Here is an 18,693-nt window from a genome sequence, read left to right on the forward strand (position 1 = left end):
GACTAGTGAGCAGGGAGGAGGATGGACATACAAGTACTCGTACCCTTTAGAGGGCACCATATATTTATGCTCGACTCCCCTGGCTGCAGGAGGGATAGAGGCTGGGGACTGCCATATAGTATTGGCATTCGCCTGGATGGTCCGAAAAAACGGTAGGGCCACTTTAGTGGGGGCATCCGCCAATAGAATATCCACTACCGGGTCCTCTACCTCCGGGACCTCCTCCACCTGGAGGTTCATATTGAGTGTCACCCTCCTTAGGAGGTCCCGATGGGCTCTCAGGTCGATTGGAGGAGGGCCCAAGGAGGATGTTCCTGCCACCGCCTCATCTGGAGAAGAGGAAGAGGAGATGCCGGCGACGAGCGGGTCCTGTGTGTCCTGTTGCTCTTGGGCGACCTCCTGCTCCAGTGGAACCTGGGAGTCTGGTGGGTAAATTGGGGCTTCCTCCGCAGCAGTCGGAGGGTGACGGCTAACCATCGCCTCTGGCATTCGGTGCTCTGACGAGACAGAGCGGGACAGAACTACTGGTATGCCTTGGGCCTGGTGGTACACCCAAGATGTCCAGAAAGACCACTGATGGGGTCCTTGGTCCTGGGCCTGGGTCTCTTGGAAGACTCTGGTGGGCACATCAGAATCGTGGCCCTGAGCATAAGAGCTGTCCGTGTGGGAGGACACTGATGCGTGTCTGGATGGCCATGGAGGTGCTGAAAAGCCCTGGGCAGAGTCTCTGTCTCTAGCAGACCTTGCTCTATTCGGCACCGGAGATCGGTACCGGGAGGCATACAGATACTGGGAACGAGATCGGGACCTGAGACCGGAGTGGTGTCGGGAGGTCGACCGAGATCTCGCGGCTCGATGTTGAGAGTGGCTACAGGAGTCACGGTGCCTGGAGCAGTGCCAGGAGCTGGAACGGTGCCAAGAGTAGCGGGCCGGCGAACAGGATACCGACCAGTGCCGCAAGTGCGACTGGTACAGAGGAGGAGAATGGTAGCGGGACTGTGAGCGGCATCGGGAGCGCCGACAGGAACTGGAATGTCTGCGGGACCGTGATCGTGAACGGTGCCGCTCTGCTGTGCCGACAGAGGATGGTCTTATCAAGTCAGGCTTCCCAATAGACTGTATTACCCGCACCGGCGGTGCCGGGGCTTGAGGCAGCTTCGACTCTGTCATGGCAATCAGACCCCTCGCCGTTGAGAATGTCTCCGGCGTGGATAGAATAGTAAGCTCAACCATGGCTCACGCTGGGGAGCTGACAGGCACCAGACTCGACGGCCCTCGTGGGACCGGAATGGACGGTGCCGACGTCGTTGGTGCCGCGGCAGGTGTTGGTGCCAGACGATCCGACTTAGACGAGCCCTCTGACTGCGGTGCAGGTGGCACGGAAGCAGCAGGAGTCTTAGGCTTTCTCGACCTCGGGGAGAGGGAGTGGTGCCGAGTCGACTTTGCTGCCAGCGACGGACGGTGCCGAGAGGCCTTGGCAGTACCGGCTCGGTGTTGAAGGTGGAGGGGTAAGAGCCGCCTCTATGAAGAGCTGCTTTAGCCGGAAGTCCCGCTCCTTTTTTGTTCTCGGCTTAAAAGCCTTGCAAATGCGACACTCAGGTGAGATTCCCCGAGGCACTTAAGGCAGGAGTCATGCAGATCTCCTGTCAGCATCGGCTTATGACAGGCCGAGCACAGTTTGAAACCCAGTGAACCGGGCATGGGCCCGCACCAGGAGAGGGGAAGCGGCTAATCCCTGAACCCCTCTTAACTATACACTAACTATGAACAATAAAAATTGACTATAACTATATAACTTTGAACTATATATACAACAAAATAACTAGAGAACTACGAGTAGCTAGGGAGGTGGAGGTCAGTAAAACCGCACTCCACTGTTCCAACGACCGACATGGGCGGTAAGAAGGAACTGAAGGGTCGTTGGGTCGGCAGGGGTGTATATCTGGCACCATGGCGGCGCCACGCCAGGGGGTGCCCTGCCGGCCCACCAAGTGTTGCTAGGGTAAAAATCTTCTGACGAACGTGCACGCGGTGCGCACACACCTAACTGGAATGGATATGAGCAAGCACTCGAAGAAGAACTCTTTGCTGCTTTTACAGATCCAGGCTAACATAGCTACCCTTCTGATACTTGAATATACTTAGTTACCTAGAAAAGTAAAATTATATCCTACTGTTTAACAAAGAAGTCTTCTGAACTGTCCTCTGTCTTTGACACCTTTTTCTTTTATACAAATAAGCAGCTTTTCCTTATTTCAATTTTTAAAAGTAGCTGTGATTACGATTACTGATATTACTGGTATCTTTCCCATTCTGCACATTGAGATTTAGAGCATTTCATCACATTTCTAAAGTCTCCAGGGCATTTCCTTATAAATATGTAATCTCATCTATTTGGTCCTGGAGCAGACACAGGCCTTTGTCTGCTTATCACATTGGAACCCCAGTCCATGTGGATTTTTCTACAGTAAAATCACATGGACATCTATGTTCTAAACCTGGGTTGTGAGTTTGATTGTCTCTGCTTTTTATAGTCTCTCAAGAGTACTTCTGTTCCTGTATTGCTTTTTTCCTCCCCTTAAATATTTCACCATAGTTTTCCAGTAGCAAGGAAAATGTGGCTCAGGGCCTCTCTTTTTTTTTATCATCTTCATATGCACAAACACATTCTTAAAGATCTTAATCTCTCTGCTACATCTACAAAATGAATTCAGATTTGTTCATCAGCCATCTTTATTCCATTGCTTCTGATCCAGCCTTACCCACAGGTGGCTGTATAGCACTGCATCTCCTCACTTCAGCATTTAAACACTACGTTACAATATCATGTGGAGCATTTGTTCACCAGCCTATACTTTAATTTAATTGTTTTTCATTTATATTAGATGGAATGCCCCAACAGTAACATTGAACTAGATTGTAAATCCAATCACACGTTAAAAGTGCTTTCTTTGCTTTTTATTATTGTTCTAGTCTTTTACTGTCATAAAGAGAGAAGTACCACAAACAATTTTTAACACATAAAGATGTAGGGTTTTCTTTGTTGATTTGTTTTCACATTACGAGCAGATGTAATTTATTCCCAGGTAGTTGTTTAAAGCCAAACTGCAGATAATAAATACAGCCTCAGGGGCTGATTCTCCTTTGGCTTTCACCTTGTTAAATTCTTTACCTTAGTGCAAAATGGAGGCAGTTAGAATTCCCCAAGATTTCAACCACTCAGGGCACCTCCACCATGCAAGACTTTGCAGGAACTCTGATAGAGACAAATAAATCCTTCTTTGTCTCCAACACAACAATGGCACATGATCATAACAAATTGAATGTCACAATTGGTTGGACTCAGCATGAGATTTCTGTCCTTTGCTGGTTTTCTGAAGTCCTTGTTTATGCTTGTACTATCACTGATATAACTTTTGGTCATGGTTTCCTAGATAAATTCTTGCAGAAGAAAGGATTTTACTCTGTCCACCTGATATGTTTAATACAGATGACTATGAATGATAACTGTCATCCTGATAGTAAGATGAAACCTAATGAAACCAGTTTCTCTATAAAGTCAGTATTACATCTCTGATTGCTCACCCTTTGCCACTCTGCACCTTCTCCCCAGTGTTGCTGGTCCTTTCATTTGTCTGAGTCATAAGTTGTGGGCGAAGCTTTGCATACAAAAGTACCTTCAGTATCACAACGTCTACAACATGAAACCACAAATATGCCGTACGTGCCATTCCCCCCCAACTACCCACTAGTTAATTTTTCCTTGGTGTTTATTGGTCTATGTGACAAAATCTGAGTTAACATAAAGCCTGGTAATTTTACAGTGCTTTAGCACATTTATAAAATATTACTGTCTTTCAACTGTAATGAGTCTTTTAAAATTCCTTTTATTTTCTATCAGGTTTTGTACTAGTTCATGTCCTCTTAGAAACAATTGATATTAAAGAACATTCATACAGTTCTTCACTTATCGAGCACCAATGGCATGCAATCAGGAACCAAGCAAAGAAAAAAGTTCTCGGCATATCCAACTGAAAAGCATTTCCTTTGAGCCCCTTCTAATTTAAAAGAAGGCCAAGCACAAATTATGAAGGACTAATGGAATCTGAATTTCAACAACACATGTATTACAGCTAAGAAGGAGTTTAACGTCTGACTAATGCAAGATGCTATCACGTTTGTGACCAGGAGGTAACACAGCCTGACTCCCCGCTTGGTTCACATCCACCACACCACATGGCGAATGCACATTTCCCAACCAGGTGGGTTTACCATGTGCCAGCCTTTCTGGTAAGAAAGTCATAAATCTCCAACCCACATCATATAGTCAAAAGCTTCTCCCGTGCCTTCCCAAATGACGGGGATGACAGGAGGAAAGCTCAATGCCTAAAACAGATCCAGAGTCTCACCGCTGCATGATTCAGTGAGGCAAGGTAGAGGGATACACACTTTTACATTAGGAGCCACCTTCTTTTTGGGCACCATTTCATACTTCCCCACCTCTCAGGAACATTTCTGAGCTCTTCCACTTCTAGGAAATTAAGCATGATCATTAATAAACTCAGAGGATGCAGCCCTGAACCACCAAACAGATCTTCATCTCTGGAAATGTCCACTCTGTAGAGACACTGGAATTGGTATGAAATATCCTTAATCTTATGTGGCACAGTAGCCAGGACGGCCTTGATAACCCACAACTCTATGAGCCAGCTGAGGGAGTCTAGCGCAGCTTGACCAGATTTTCCCAGAATGCATGGATACAAAACAGGGTTGTCTGGCACAGACTGCGTGAACAGCCATACATAGCTGATGCAAGGTTGTGATATGTGTAACACCCTAAAGCATGCTTGCTACAGGTAGGTCAGATGAGTGTGTCAGAACCCAGGCTTTCACCTGTATTGTAGAGACTACTAAAGAAAAGTAATTCAAAAACATTTTTTACACATACATGGCTGGATGTGGCTATGAAGTCCTGCTTTTATTAATGGCCAGTTCAGAGATGAAATCCTGCAACCAATGAAATCAATTTGCTACTGACCTCAAACGAGCCAGCATTGCATCAGAAAATATTTTCTTTCTTGAAAGTTTTGTTGAAATCCAAGTGCAGCAGGGGTTTTTAGGCCCAAGCTCACTCTCTCTCTTGAAACTTTGTTTTCATTCTGCAATAACTTAGACCTGGTCTTGTGAAGAACTGCAGCAGAGGCATGCTACTGGCAGTCACACACTGCAATTTCTCACTCCGTTCCACTGATAAACTAAAGAGATCAATTCAATAAAACATTGCTCAACAATTACATAAATTTCTAAGGAATTTACTTGGAAAAGGTGTGAACTGCACAAACAACAAGTCAAGCCCATTGTTGTGCTATTCAAAGACCTCTTTCCCATGTGCTGCCTCTGCCTCATTCTATATTGCATTAGGAACAGAAAAATTAATCTTCACTGCACTGTTTTTTAAATATAAACTTGCCCTATACCCTTTCACTTAATTTATGTCTGTGGAACTAGCACTACAACAAGGCAGCAAGGCAATGCAATCAGAGAAATACGAGGCTCTTTTTCCATTTGCAAGGTGAATCCAAATATGTAGTTTTCTGATATTAATTTTATCTTAATGGGACACAACAATTTTAAAACCCTAAAAATACTTTATTTTAGCAGGGTCACTTTTTCAGGGATATGATGTCAGGATCTTTTTGGTGTCCCTGTGTCAACGGGAACATGGAATAATTTTTTTTTTAAATCATGTGATAGCTTGTGTACCTACAGATAATGCGTGTGAGCACGCTGCTGTTTTTATGTAGCCTGAATCCAAAGCATCATAATAAAGAATTACATTGCACTCAGCAATTATACAATATTTTGAAAGTGCTGTGCAAACATTAATTTGAGCTGTACTATCATCAGGTTTTTCACAAGTTAAGCAGGGTCATGGCTGGTGAGTTCTTGGAAGGGAGAACCCAAAGGAAAACTCAGATTGCAGCAGTATGTTATTTTGGTGATTCGGTAGATGGCACTGGTTTAAAAAAAAGGAAGGGGGGAAATGATCTCTCAAAAACTTCAAAATTTCAAAGATATTTTCATTATAGAGGGCTTGGAAATGGATCCTATTTTCCCCATTTTTCACAATATTTTTACCATTATATTTTTTAAATCTTTACTGAAATATTTAGTTTACAAAATAATACATGTTTTCATACTGAAAACTGGAGTTTCAGTACATGAAACAGTTCAATAATTGTTTTGAAAATGATTGATAAAAAGTTCATACAAATATTGATCAAAATGAGGAAAACTGAAAAGTCAATAATGTCAAAAAATCTTTGTGAAAAATTACTTTGCACAAAAAAGGCAATTGGAATGAAAAATGAAAAAAACTTTTAATGTAAAATATTTTGACAAGCTCTAGGTAGGACTATTCCCTTGGAGTCAGTAATGAAGTGGAGCTGTGCTGCTGGAGGCTCCATCTGGGTATCATCTTTCATATGAGATACAAAACCAACATCCTAACCACTTGGGGATCCCACAGCAATTATTGATGCTAATAGTAATACTGATTCAAGTACCTTTTGCCTACCTAAATTCCTTTGCAGCTTCAAATAGATACACACACACACACACACACACACACACACACACACACACACACACACACACACACGTTAAACTTGGAGATAGTGATACTTTCACAAAGTTTGCCCACAAAACAAGGCTTGCTTAAATGACACCAAAACAAAATATCACCCACAGTAAATTTCACAGATTTTAATAGTATGGTCATCCTTCAGTTCTTGCAGTAACTGCATATAGTGACATGTTGATCAATACCCACTTGATCATATGTGCTTTGATCAACAACGAAATAGTTAATAATGTTGACATTTAAGTTATTGTCATTAGACTTCAGAGTTAATACTACACTGAGATTAATAGAAACGACTCTCACTTCTCAGGGCTGATGTTTCAGGCTCTCAACAGACTCGGGATAACATCAATGCAATGGCTGATAGTTGATTTATATTTTGGTTCACAGATGTTAGTTGTGTAGTCAATACACAGATGGTAGTCAATACACTTCTGGAAAGTTCTCAGAAATCATGCTGATAAGGATCAGATAAGAACCTGAATAAGAACACAAACTAACAGCCATTTGGGTCAGACCAGTGGTCCGTTTACCCCAGTATCCTGTCTTCCAACAGTGGCCAGTGCCAGATGTTTCAGAGGGAATGAACAGAACAGGGCAATTTATTCAGTGATCCATCCCCTGTTGTCCAGTCCCAGCATTTGGTTTAAGGGCATTCAGAGCATGGGATTATATTCCTGACCATGTTGGCTAATAACCATTGATGAACCTATCCCTCATCAACTTATATAATTATTTTTCTAACCCAATTATGCTGCACAGTATCCCCTGGCAATGAGTTCCACAGGTTGACTGTGCGTTGAGTGAAAGTACTTCCTTATATTTATTTTAAACCTGTTGCCTATTAATTTCATTGGGTGATCCCTGATTCATGTGTTATGTGAATAGACAAATAACACTTCCTTGTTCACTTTCTATACATCATTCATGATTTTATGGACCTCTGTCATATCCCTCAGTCATGGGTCGCACCACTCCACATTGGACTGGTGCCTTCTCTTGGGGTTTAGCTTGAGGCCAACGCCCACACGCCCACCATCATTCTGTCTCGGCTATCCATCTGCATGCCCTCTTGCAACCTCAGGAACCACAGCATCCTCTTCGTGGCTTGGTCCTCCAGCTGTGTCACTGTCTCTGTTCCCCTCTTCCAGTAGATGTTTAACTCCTCAGTAGTCCTAGGCAGTCTTCCTACTCACTGTCCCTGTGCCACTCATCCAGTAGCTGGTAGGGGAACCCAGATCCACCCTCTTCTCCGGGTTACAGCCCAGGGACCTCAGCTCAGCAATCTGGGCCTTCTCTCTCTTGCATCACTGCTCTATCCCTGGGCTTCTTCTACCACTGGTTCTCCTTTTTTTCCTGGACCTACCAGTTCCTAAAGCCTCTTCTCAGGGAGTGGCTGAAGCCTGCAGTCTCCACTCACTTCTCCGTTTCTCCTGGGAATGTCTGCCTATTCCCAGCCACCCCTTCTTGCAGCTCCTAGGTTTTATAGGCCCCACCTATTCCTGCCCAGCTGAGCCTCCTTAATCAGCTGCCTAATGGGTTAATTGGCCCATCTGGCCTGCATTAAACCCTGCAGTGTGAATGGGGATAGTCACCTCATCACACACCCCTTAGTAATCTCTTTTCTAAGATGAACAGTTCCAGTCTTTTTAATCTCTCCTCTTGTGAAAGCTGTTCCATACTCCTAATAATTTCTGTTGCTCTTTTAGGCACTTTTTACAATTATAATATAATCTTATTTGAGATAGGGAGACTAGAACTACATGCAGTATTCAAGGTATGGGTGTACCATGGATGTATATAGTGGCATTATGGTATTGTCTGTCTTATTATCTATCTCTTTCCTAATGATTCCTAATATTGTTAGCATTTTTGACTGCTGCTACACACTGAGCAGATGTTTCCAGAAAAATATCCATGACTCCAAGATTTCTTTCTAGGTTGGTAACAGTTAATTCAGACCCCATCATTTTCTATGTATAGTTGGGATTATGTTTTCCAACATGTATTCTTTGCATTTATCAACACTGAACTTCATCTGTCATTTTCTTGCCTAGTCACCCAGTTTTGTGAGATCCCTTTGTAACTCTTTACAGTCTACTTTGCTCTTAACTATCTTGAGTAGTTTTGTATCATCTCCAAACTTTCCCATCTCACTGTTTACCCCTTTTTCCAGATCATTTATGAATATGTTGAACAGCAGTAGTCCAGTACAAATCCTTGGGGGTCCACTATTTACCTCTCTTTACTCTGAAAACTGACCATTTATTCCTACTCATCGTTTCCTACCTTTTAACCAGTTACTGATCCATAAGAGGACCTTCCCATGACAGTTTACTCCGCTTAAGAGCCTCTGATGAAGGACTTTGTCAAAGGCTTTCTGAAAGTTCAAGTACACTATAATCATTGGATCATCCTTGTCCACATGTTTGTTGATCCTCTCAAAGAATTCTAACAGATTAGCAAGGCAAGATTTTCCTTTACAAAAGCTCTGTTGACTCTTCCCCAGCAAATAGTGTTTATCTATGTGTCTGATAATTCTGTTCTTTACGATACTTGTAACCAATTTGCCTAGTACTGAAGTTAGGCTTACCAGCCTGTAATTGTCAGGATCACCTCTGGAATGTTTTTGAAAAATCAGCATTACATTAGTTATCTGTCAGTCACCTTGTATGGGGCTGATTTAAGTGATAGCTTACGTACCCCGGTTAGTAGTTCTGCAATTTCATATCTGAGTTCCTTCAGAATGCTTGGGTGAATACCATCTGGTCCTGGTGATTTATTACTGTTCAATTTAGAATAGAATTTCAAAGGTTCTTTTCACAACCATAAAAGCTATAAATTTAAGGCCCCTTTACTTTATTCTATAAGTGTAAAGCATAGGCACCAATTTTAGCTGGCACTGGTGGGTGATCAACCCCTCTCTACCCTGGCCCCACCCCAAATCTACCCCTGCCCCACCCCCTCACGCCCCTGCCCCACCCCCATTCCAACCCCTTCCCCAAAGTCCTCACCCCAACTCCGCCCCCTTCCTGCCCCTATTCTGACTCCTTTCCCAAATCCCCGCCCCAACCCTGCCTCTTCCCCGTCTCCTCCCCTGAGCATGCCACATTCCCGCTCCTCTCACCTCCCTCCTGGAGCTTGTTACGCCAACAACTGTTCGGCAGTGGCAAGCACTGGGAGGCAGGCAGAGGAGTGGGGACATGGAGCGCTCAGGAGAGGAGGAGGAGGAGGTGGGGAAGGGAGGATCCAGAGCACCCATGGAGTCAGCGTCTATGGTGTAAACGGACCTTATTGCAAATGAAAATTAGGCCTTGAGGATTGGCTTTTGTTTTAAAGAAAGCTTAAATTCTGAAGCACAGATGTAAACTTAAAAAAAGTACCAGTTTGCCAATCCACCTCAAGCCCACCCATTTCAATGCTTGGAAACAGTCATTTTAAACTGTTTTCTAGTGTTGCTGTGTACTGTTAACAGCTGCTATGGTCCACATGAGAGGTAGCTGCATTTCATTTTGTGCACTGTGTATAATTTTCAAAATGCCCTAAGATCCTTCAGGATGAAAGGTGCTATATAAATACAAATTGTTGTTATGCCTGGAGTGTCCTAGATGTTGCAGGTTTTATTTGGTTAAGTATCTAGCTGCTGCAAGGATCAAAAGAACATCCTGACTAACCTACAACATGAAGGATGCTTCGTAGTAAATAGCTTAGGGGTGTAAAATATTGGACAGCATCCCTTTAATTTCATTTATATAATTTTATATTGTTACAGTATTAAAAACAAAGTGACACTAAAGGAATATACAAATTACTTCACCTCCTTCGAAAATCTGAAATAAGAAATGCCAAATTCTACAATCCTTATTCTATTGTTACCCATTCAGAACTCTCAGAGCTCAGTTTTTGCCTTGCTTCAAAAAGCCTGACTTGTCTGAATCACTTGCAGTCATTAAGTTTCCCAGAGATCCATGTTAGAAAACTAAAGTGCTTTTAACAGCTGTGTCCCAAGCTCAGAACATAGGTCTCTGCATACCCTCTCAGCCCTGAGGAGGGAACTAGGGGCCTCAACATTTTGGCTAGATTTTATATTGTTTGTCTTTTACTGTCACAGAGGCGGCTGCTGCTGTTGCTAGGGATGACATCTGATGTTGACATCAGACATAGGGGAGTTAGATATTGAAAGTTTATTCTGTGTTCTGTCAGTGGGAGAAAAAGCAGTGACAAGAACCCTCACAAATGGCAATAAACTAGACCTCAAACAATGGAAAAATCTTTAGAAAAAGGCATGCAATTCAGTACCTGAAGGAGGTTAGAATGAATGATCCCTCCCACCTCACCTTTAATTCCTACATACTCTACTTTACATGAGACACTTGACAAACAAAACAAGTTATGTAAGAAAATAATTTAAATTCTGCAAGAAATATCTATTGTAGTCCTTTTAAGGACCTCTGTTGAGACTTGCCTCTGGCTGCCACATGGCAATTTCTCATTCTGTCCCACTGACAAGCCATCTAGGAAGAATACATCCCTTAAAATCTTGTCAGTTTTAACTAAGTTAAGTACATGGCTACCTCTATATTTCCCTACACTTATTACAGGAAATGCCTATAGTATGTCTCCAACAAATTCTGGAGTTACCTAGCTTCACACACTTACTGAGAGCCTCACACTGCAATCCTTACTCATGCTAAATAGTACCCACTCAGATGAGTAGCCCAAATGAGGGCTAGAGGCTACTTGCATGACTGCTGTTCAACATAAAGATGGCTTATCTAATTGACCCGTTATCCCTTAATAATTCAAGGCAATAGGCAAGTCTTTCTAAAGAGCAATCACTGTAAAATGCCTGCTTTAATTTACAAAATATTATTTACGTAATTAGATTTAAAATGACAAAAAGATGCATCTCTGTAGGCACCGTGCACTTTTCTTAAGTATACAACATAATGAAATCCCAGTAGCACCAATCATTCTAACAGGAACTAAGCCAGCTGGACATCCACAGAAACTAATTTCTACTCCTTTATCATTATGGGAAGCACACCCTCAGTAATCTCCAAAGACCCTTAGCATGGGCTACTATGCAAAGATAAGCTGTTGCTGATGGCTGAACTTTTATTTGGATTTCAAAGTTATGTCAGTGGCACCCATAAACTGGGACAGGTAACATTTTTATGGACATAAATTCAAACAAAGAACTATATCAATATTTTAAATTACCAAACTTTCCCCATCTTTATAAAGGGTTAGACGAGTTTCAGCAATGGGCAAATGTTCAAGTCCGGTCAAATTTTGTCCAGCCTAATCCATCCCTCAATCAGCAATGGCACATATATTGTTGCTCAAGTATGGTACACAAGAGCTTGATGATGTTGAGTTTGCTAGCTAGCCAAGATCAATTTTTTCTGAGACATCTCCACAGGTTTTTTTAGAAAGTACAGGAATGAAAGGAGAGTCCACTAATCTCCCTTCACAATTAGTTCAATGCTTGAGTTACTCTAGCACTTTTACTTTCCCACTCCTACTCCAATCACCCAAATCTGAGTCATAACAACATACCTAACCTTCTGTGCACCTGAGTGGGAGGTTGTTTTGGCTGGAGTCAAAGCACTGCTACTGTGTGATACATAGTGTCTTTGTGGTGACAACGACATGTCTTTTTAAGCTGTATTTACACCATTTGTTAGTATTATTTAATAACAGAAGAAGACAAGATTGTGAACCTTGTGTTATTCAATATTCATAGTATCATACAATTAGAGAGAGAAAAGTCTATCAAATTTCTAACCTAATCTTCTGCCAATGCTGACTTGTTCCTCATGGTTTCTTTTTCCAGAGCTCCATCCATAAATTAAAATATTATTGTAACAGAGTGGTCAATCCTTGGAGTCCTGAATCCCTATGTAAGGTCGTCTGTTGAGGTGCTTGAAACCTGCGTGAGAACACTGTAGAGTTATAGCTGAATCATGCTAGCAAGTGAATTCAGTTAGCACCAAATTGGATATAAAAATGGTCAGAGCCATTCTCAGGAATGAAGAGAACTAGAATTCAGACTCAGAGAGTTTCTGTAGGGATAAATCTAGGAATCTCAAGTTTGTGAAGAAAGCTTAGTCTGAGGTTTATGTTTGCTTGTAATTTAACTTACCAGTAAATCCAAAATCCAGAAGAGGGCAAGTCTGGATGATCTATGATATATTCTGCTCAGAGTAGGGTGGGAATGACACCTGTGGATTCAGCCTAGAGAAAAAAGGACATTTTATCATTTCACAATCTAAGCTTCTTATTGACTTATTACACACATGTAGTCACATCATTTCTTTTCCACATGGATAGAGAACTCATCAACAAAACAAATTCTGAACCTTTAGAAAGCTCCTGTTCAAGAAATGGGCTAAGATGCAGTAGGGAGAAGAAATCTTCTTTTCCAAACTGGAATATCCATCCTGTTGATTAAGATGCTAAGCATGGTAAAATCAGGAAATAAACAGTAGGCATTATTCCACGTTATTCTGTTCTACCTTCTCATTTATGGAAAATTGGTCATTAACTAATTGGAAGCTATTCTAACACAGCTGTTATTTTTAAATTTCTTTGGAATCTGTACCAACAATCCTCTTGAAAATAATTCACACCTGGTTTGTTAGTACCAAGCTGAGACCAATTATTGCTTATGTAGTTATCTATTAAATACACTAGTTTATATTAAAGCATAATTCTAAAATCTTGTTTCCTAAACCTATATATTTGTTTCCTTTTACTAGCATTGTCTCAAAGCAAGTGCAACATTTGTAACTTGAGTAATTAGAACCAGGGCTGTTCTTTCTAAATTATAAGTGAATATCTCTGTGCCGTCCTTTTGCTTTGAATCCAATTAATGCTAATGCATACTGTCCTACAAGAATTTACAAGCTGTACTGAGAAAAAATGCAGTGTTAGTTTTGTAATTTAGTGCACAGAGCACATTTGCGCAAAAGCTTTGTAAACTGGGCCCGTGGTCAAAAGGAGCAATTAGCACTTTGTTAGTATGCAATGATGTACTAATCTGCACAGTCCCCAAAAGCAATTGTCTATTCCATTTTGCCCTCTTGTGCAAATTTTCTACAGTATGTACAGCACTGCTTCCAAAATAACCCGTCACAATGTTGTAAATTGGGTTCCCTGTGATTAGTACCTACATATCAATTGGAAATTATTTGTTGGAAATACTCACACTATACTGTTAACCCTTCTGAGTGGGGAGAAGAGATCTTATTCATAGTTCAGTGAAAATGGTAAGCAACTGTAACTCTTTTGTCAGATGTTTCAGTGAGTAATGAAGGTCAAGTTCAGGTGACATAATATTCCCTTCTGATCAACCTTTAGAGATTCCTCCTCAATACATTTTAAAATAGACCCTTGCAAGCAGTGACAAGGTAGGTGAGGTAATATTTTTTACTGGACCAACTTTTGTTGGTGAGAGAGACAAGCTTTGGAGCTTAGACAGAGCTCTTCTTCAGGTTCTTGCAAGTAATGTCCTCCAGGAAAATAAGAGAGTCTAGGTCACTGTATGGGTACTTCCCAATTCTGTAAGTCATGGGCCTCAAGTTAAATGTGGTCTTGTAATAAAAATCAGAGGGTGTACCAATAACAGTGACATTTATAAGAAATAGTGCACATATAGCATACTGTTCCATGCTGGGAGTGGATGGGTCACTACAAAAACTAATTTTCCCCTGCTGATACTCACACCTTCTTGTCAACTTTTTGAAATGGGCCACCTTGATTACATTGGCCTCATTAGCACTACAAAAGTGATTTTTCCTCCCTTAGTATTCACCCCTTCTTGTCAACTGTTGAGAATAGCCCACTTCCACCTTAATTGAATTGGCTCGTTAGCACTGACCCCCCGCACTTGGTAAGGCAACTCCCATCTTTTCATGTGCTGTGTATTTATACCTGCCTACTGTATTTTTCACTCCATGCATCTGATGAAGTGGGTTTTAGCCCATGAAAGCTTATGCCCAAATAAATTGGTTAGTCTCTAAGGTGCCACAAGGACTCCTCATTGTTTTTGTTGATACAGACTAAAAGGGCTACCACTCTGAAACCTGTTCCATGCATATTACACATCCCCCTCTAGTGGCTGGTCCACAGAGGATGTAAGTCTAATACAACCATTAAACAGTAAAGTTACTCCTTTAACTTAACTGGTAGAGATTCATGCTTTTAGTGCTAGAGGTCTTGTGTTCAGTCCGTAGTAATGATCAAAGGTGGGGATTATTATACATGGAAACAAATAAAAGAGGGATACAGTCAAACATATAACCAGTATTTTCAAAAGTGACTCGTGTGTGTGGCTCCCAAACTTGAGTCACCTTTCTGAAAAACTGGCCCCTTAAAACGTGACTCAAGTTGAGCACCCAAAAACCAAGGCGCTCACAATCACTAGTAAATTTTGAAAATCTTGGCAGTGGAGCCAGCTTGCGGTTGGCTCTCTGTGCATATTCATAAAGTTAGGGAAGGTACAAGCAGCTCTCTCCTCTATGCCTCCTGTCAAAGAGTCAATCACAGTGCTCCCCCAGAACAAGGGTTGCTTAGGATTATAGCCCGTCAAGGACTGGCATTTCCAAAAGGGGTATGAAGGATAATGGAGTGGCACAGTGGCTGCCCAACCTCAGAGTTTACAGGGACACTCTTCCTCACTAATGCCTTCTGAAACTCCCACTGGGGAAATGCAGCTCTGCAGTATTGCCTTAATGGCAAAACCTGGATCATATTTACCAGTTGCTGCCCTGGAAACTGTCTCTAACAGTGAGCAAGACAAATTCACCACACCAGGGTACAGACAAGATTTGGGTGTTGGCAATAGGAACTCGGAAATAATGAAAGAAGGTGGGTACAGTGGTAAGAATCTGACAAAACAAGATGTTCCTCTCCTCTCCAGTTTACACCTGCAACTGGCACAGTAGATGGCTAATTTTTCAGTGTACTGGAAGGATGCAGTTGTTGGAAGAGGTAGCAGCAGTGCACCAAACAGGATCCTGTCCCTTTCTGCAAGAGACAGTTGAAAAGTGGAAAATCCTTTTCATTAAAAATTTCAGAGAAATTTTCATGCCATGCATTTCAAAAACAAACAATTGCTTTTAATTAAAAATTTCCACACAAGTTTTATCAGAAATTTTCTTTTCCCCTCATCCCCATTTAGCCAGCTCACAGTGTGAGGAATTTCAATCTGGCCTCTTTGTGGAGTAGAAGAACAATAGGCCTTAAAATAGTTCATGTCGCTTCCAGTTTAAAGGGAGATACCAAACACATGGCCCCAAGATGGACACTTTATTTTTTGTTGCTCCTGCTACTGTAATTTTTGAAACCTATGTGTTTCTCAGTATCTGCCATTTTAGAGACAGTGACTGAACACTGACTACTGCTATTCAACCACAAAGCTAATCTGACCAGCTGTTAAAACAGTAACTATTTTCAACTGTTTAACTTCTTTTCTCTAATTTTCTCTTCTTTTCATAATGTGGTAAATTATAAACAGAGCTGGTGTGATGACTGCTTGGCTGGCTGAAAGCGAGGAATGGAAGATAGTTGGAGGAGCTGAACTCCTGATAACTGTGCATGTAAATATTTGGATCTATGGTTTCTGTGTATGTACTCCCTAATAGGCTTGCCTATCCCTAGGCTTGCCCATCTATGCTTACATTTTTGGACTTTGCAAATGAATACACAACAAAATAAGTGCATACAAACTGTAAAATGTTGTGAGATATTATCCAAACTAGACTGATATAGTGCCCCAAAGATACAGCATTTCAGCAGAATGTTCAATATTTGTCTATTTCAGTGTTTCTCAAACTGGAGTCGCTGCTTGTGTAGGGAAAGCCCCTAGCGGGCCAGGCCGGTTTTTTTACCTGCCCCGTCTGCAAGTCTGGCCGATCGCAGCTCCCACTAATCACAGTTCGCAGCCGCAGACCAATGGGAGCTGCTGGAAGCGGCGGCCAGTATGTCCCTCGGCCCACGCCGCTTCCAGCAGCTCCCATTGGCCCAGAGCAGCGAACCACGACCAGTGGGAGCTGCGATCGGCCAGACCTGCGAATGGGGCACGTAAACAAACCGGCCCAGCCCGTCAGGGACTTTCCCTACACAAGCAGCGACCCCAGTTTGAGAAACACTGGTTTATTGTATAAGATTAACATCTCAAAGATTTTTTCCAAAAAAGAGCTTAAATATTACTTAGCTGAAAATTATAAACTACTGATATATTATTTGAACCTAAAAGGATGCACTTATGCATATTTTAAAATATAGGTTGCTATCATGTTGTTATAAACATTAGCAATGATTAGCACTGAAAAAATAATCAAAATGTAAACTGTTTCACCATCTGTCCTGTTTGTTTATTTTTTACATTTCACTCAAGTTGGACAGTGAAAATAGATGAGTTTGTTTCGTTCTCACGCTCTAGCCCAATGATGCAGCGTTTCTGTGGCAAGCATCGCTGGGGAATATTTACATCCAACCCTCCCATCCCTAGTCACTGGGTTTTCACTGAAACATCATTTAAATTTACTTATTTTTTAAAAAAATAAAACCTAAATAACTTGACCTTATAAAAATTATAGGATAATTATTCCATGCTCACAATTTCAAACGTTAATTACTTCCTTGGCCATATCACTGTCATACCCTGGACTTTACTCTGCTGAGGATGTACCCTGTTAAGTTTGACAAATGTGCACTTTGCAGTAAAAAGATGTTTATCACCAGCTAGCATAAAAGCTGCCTGAAATACCTTGGTAAGGAGCACTCAACTCTGGGTAATACAGTTCATGCTACTTTTATGCTGTAGGCCAGGGACAGGTGTATATATTTTTTATAGGTCATCCTCACGTAGAAAATCTTGTCCACTTGACTCTCTAAATTTACAAGCATCAATGTCTTAAGTTCAAAGCAACTGAAGACGACATCGAGGTTGGATTGTATGATTTAGTTTCACCTTTGAAGATGTTAGATCCATCTGCACAATCTGGTTAGAATTCTGGGAATCCTTGATGCTTCTTTCTTCTGTATTAAGAAGGAAGAAAGATCTGAAGCAACGGAGTTCTTAAGGTATGAAAATAGTATTCTAACTTGAGATGGGACTGCTTTCTATTCCTAACAGAGAGTTCTGGAGCTGGGTATGTCCCAAGGTGATTTGGTCTCTCAGTATTTGACAGTAGGGGCATCCTCGATATTGGGACACTCAGATTAGTGCTTCAACACCAAGAATTAAGAACAAAACTTTGGTTTGCACTACCAGAGCCCTCGGAATGGACACCTCATTTGTTCCATTGAGGGGATATTTGTAGATACTAGAGAAAGAACTGAGCTAGGGCTCAGTGTAATCTACAGGTCTGAGTAAATCCTAAGTAATTCTCTAATTAGAGGGCTTTAGACAGAACTAACATAAGCAACCTATTTATTGGCTCCAAGTTAGATCTACAAATCTGATAGTCTTCAGATCTGAATGACAAAGATGCTTTAGCTCCAGTCCTGAGATCCATATTTCTTCTCCCAGCAAACATCCATCAAATAAGGAACAACTGCAGGCAAGGCTGTTAAATTTCCTTACCTCTTGGTGGTGACTGCTCCTAGCAGTGGATTCCCACATTCTTGGCCACCACTCACACTGTTGCTCACTCTGTGTGTTTCTTCTGATATTCCAGGGCAGACAAAATGTTCACTATTTGGTGAAAGCGGTAGTTCAAAAAAAAGAAGAGAGTTAAAACAATTATCTCCACATCACTTCTCCTTTTCTAAATTCTTAGCAATTTGCCCTCTACTAAACAGAGTGCAGCATGTGAACAAGATGCATCAGGAAGTCAAAGAATGAGAGAAAATGGATGAGAGAAGATAAGGATGAAGACAGTTAGCAAGCAGTGGTGGTGCTGGATAACATTCTTTGTGAGAAGTTTTGTTTTGAAATAACACTAGTGAATTGCAAGAAGGGAAAATTGCAGACCCAGGTTATTATAGAAGTATTTTAATGATGTCACTATGAGAGCTGAGCAGAGAAAGAAAGAGCT

At 41.6% G+C, this 18,693-nt stretch overlaps 1 long non-coding RNA gene across 2 annotated transcripts in view; it reads right to left on the reverse strand.

The window, feature by feature from the left end:
* Window positions 1-18,347, reverse strand: part of LOC127044104 (uncharacterized) — a 32,239-nt gene extending 13,892 nt beyond the window's left edge. The window contains exons 1-4 of one of the 2 annotated variants that reach the window (XR_007772405.1): window positions 18,240-18,347; window positions 17,625-17,692; window positions 12,792-12,883; window positions 11,789-12,578 (exon numbers count right to left, since the gene is read on the reverse strand). This is a non-coding gene — a long non-coding RNA (uncharacterized LOC127044104). Of the gene's footprint in view, window positions 1-11,788; window positions 12,579-12,791; window positions 12,884-17,624; window positions 17,693-18,239 lie in introns of those variants that run through there. The other variant, XR_007772406.1, reaches the window with a different exon arrangement.
* Between the last annotated feature and the right edge of the window lie 346 nt (window positions 18,348-18,693).

This window comes from Gopherus flavomarginatus, chromosome 2 (assembly GCF_025201925.1).
Source record: "Gopherus flavomarginatus isolate rGopFla2 chromosome 2, rGopFla2.mat.asm, whole genome shotgun sequence".
NCBI lineage: Eukaryota > Metazoa > Chordata > Testudines > Testudinidae > Gopherus > Gopherus flavomarginatus.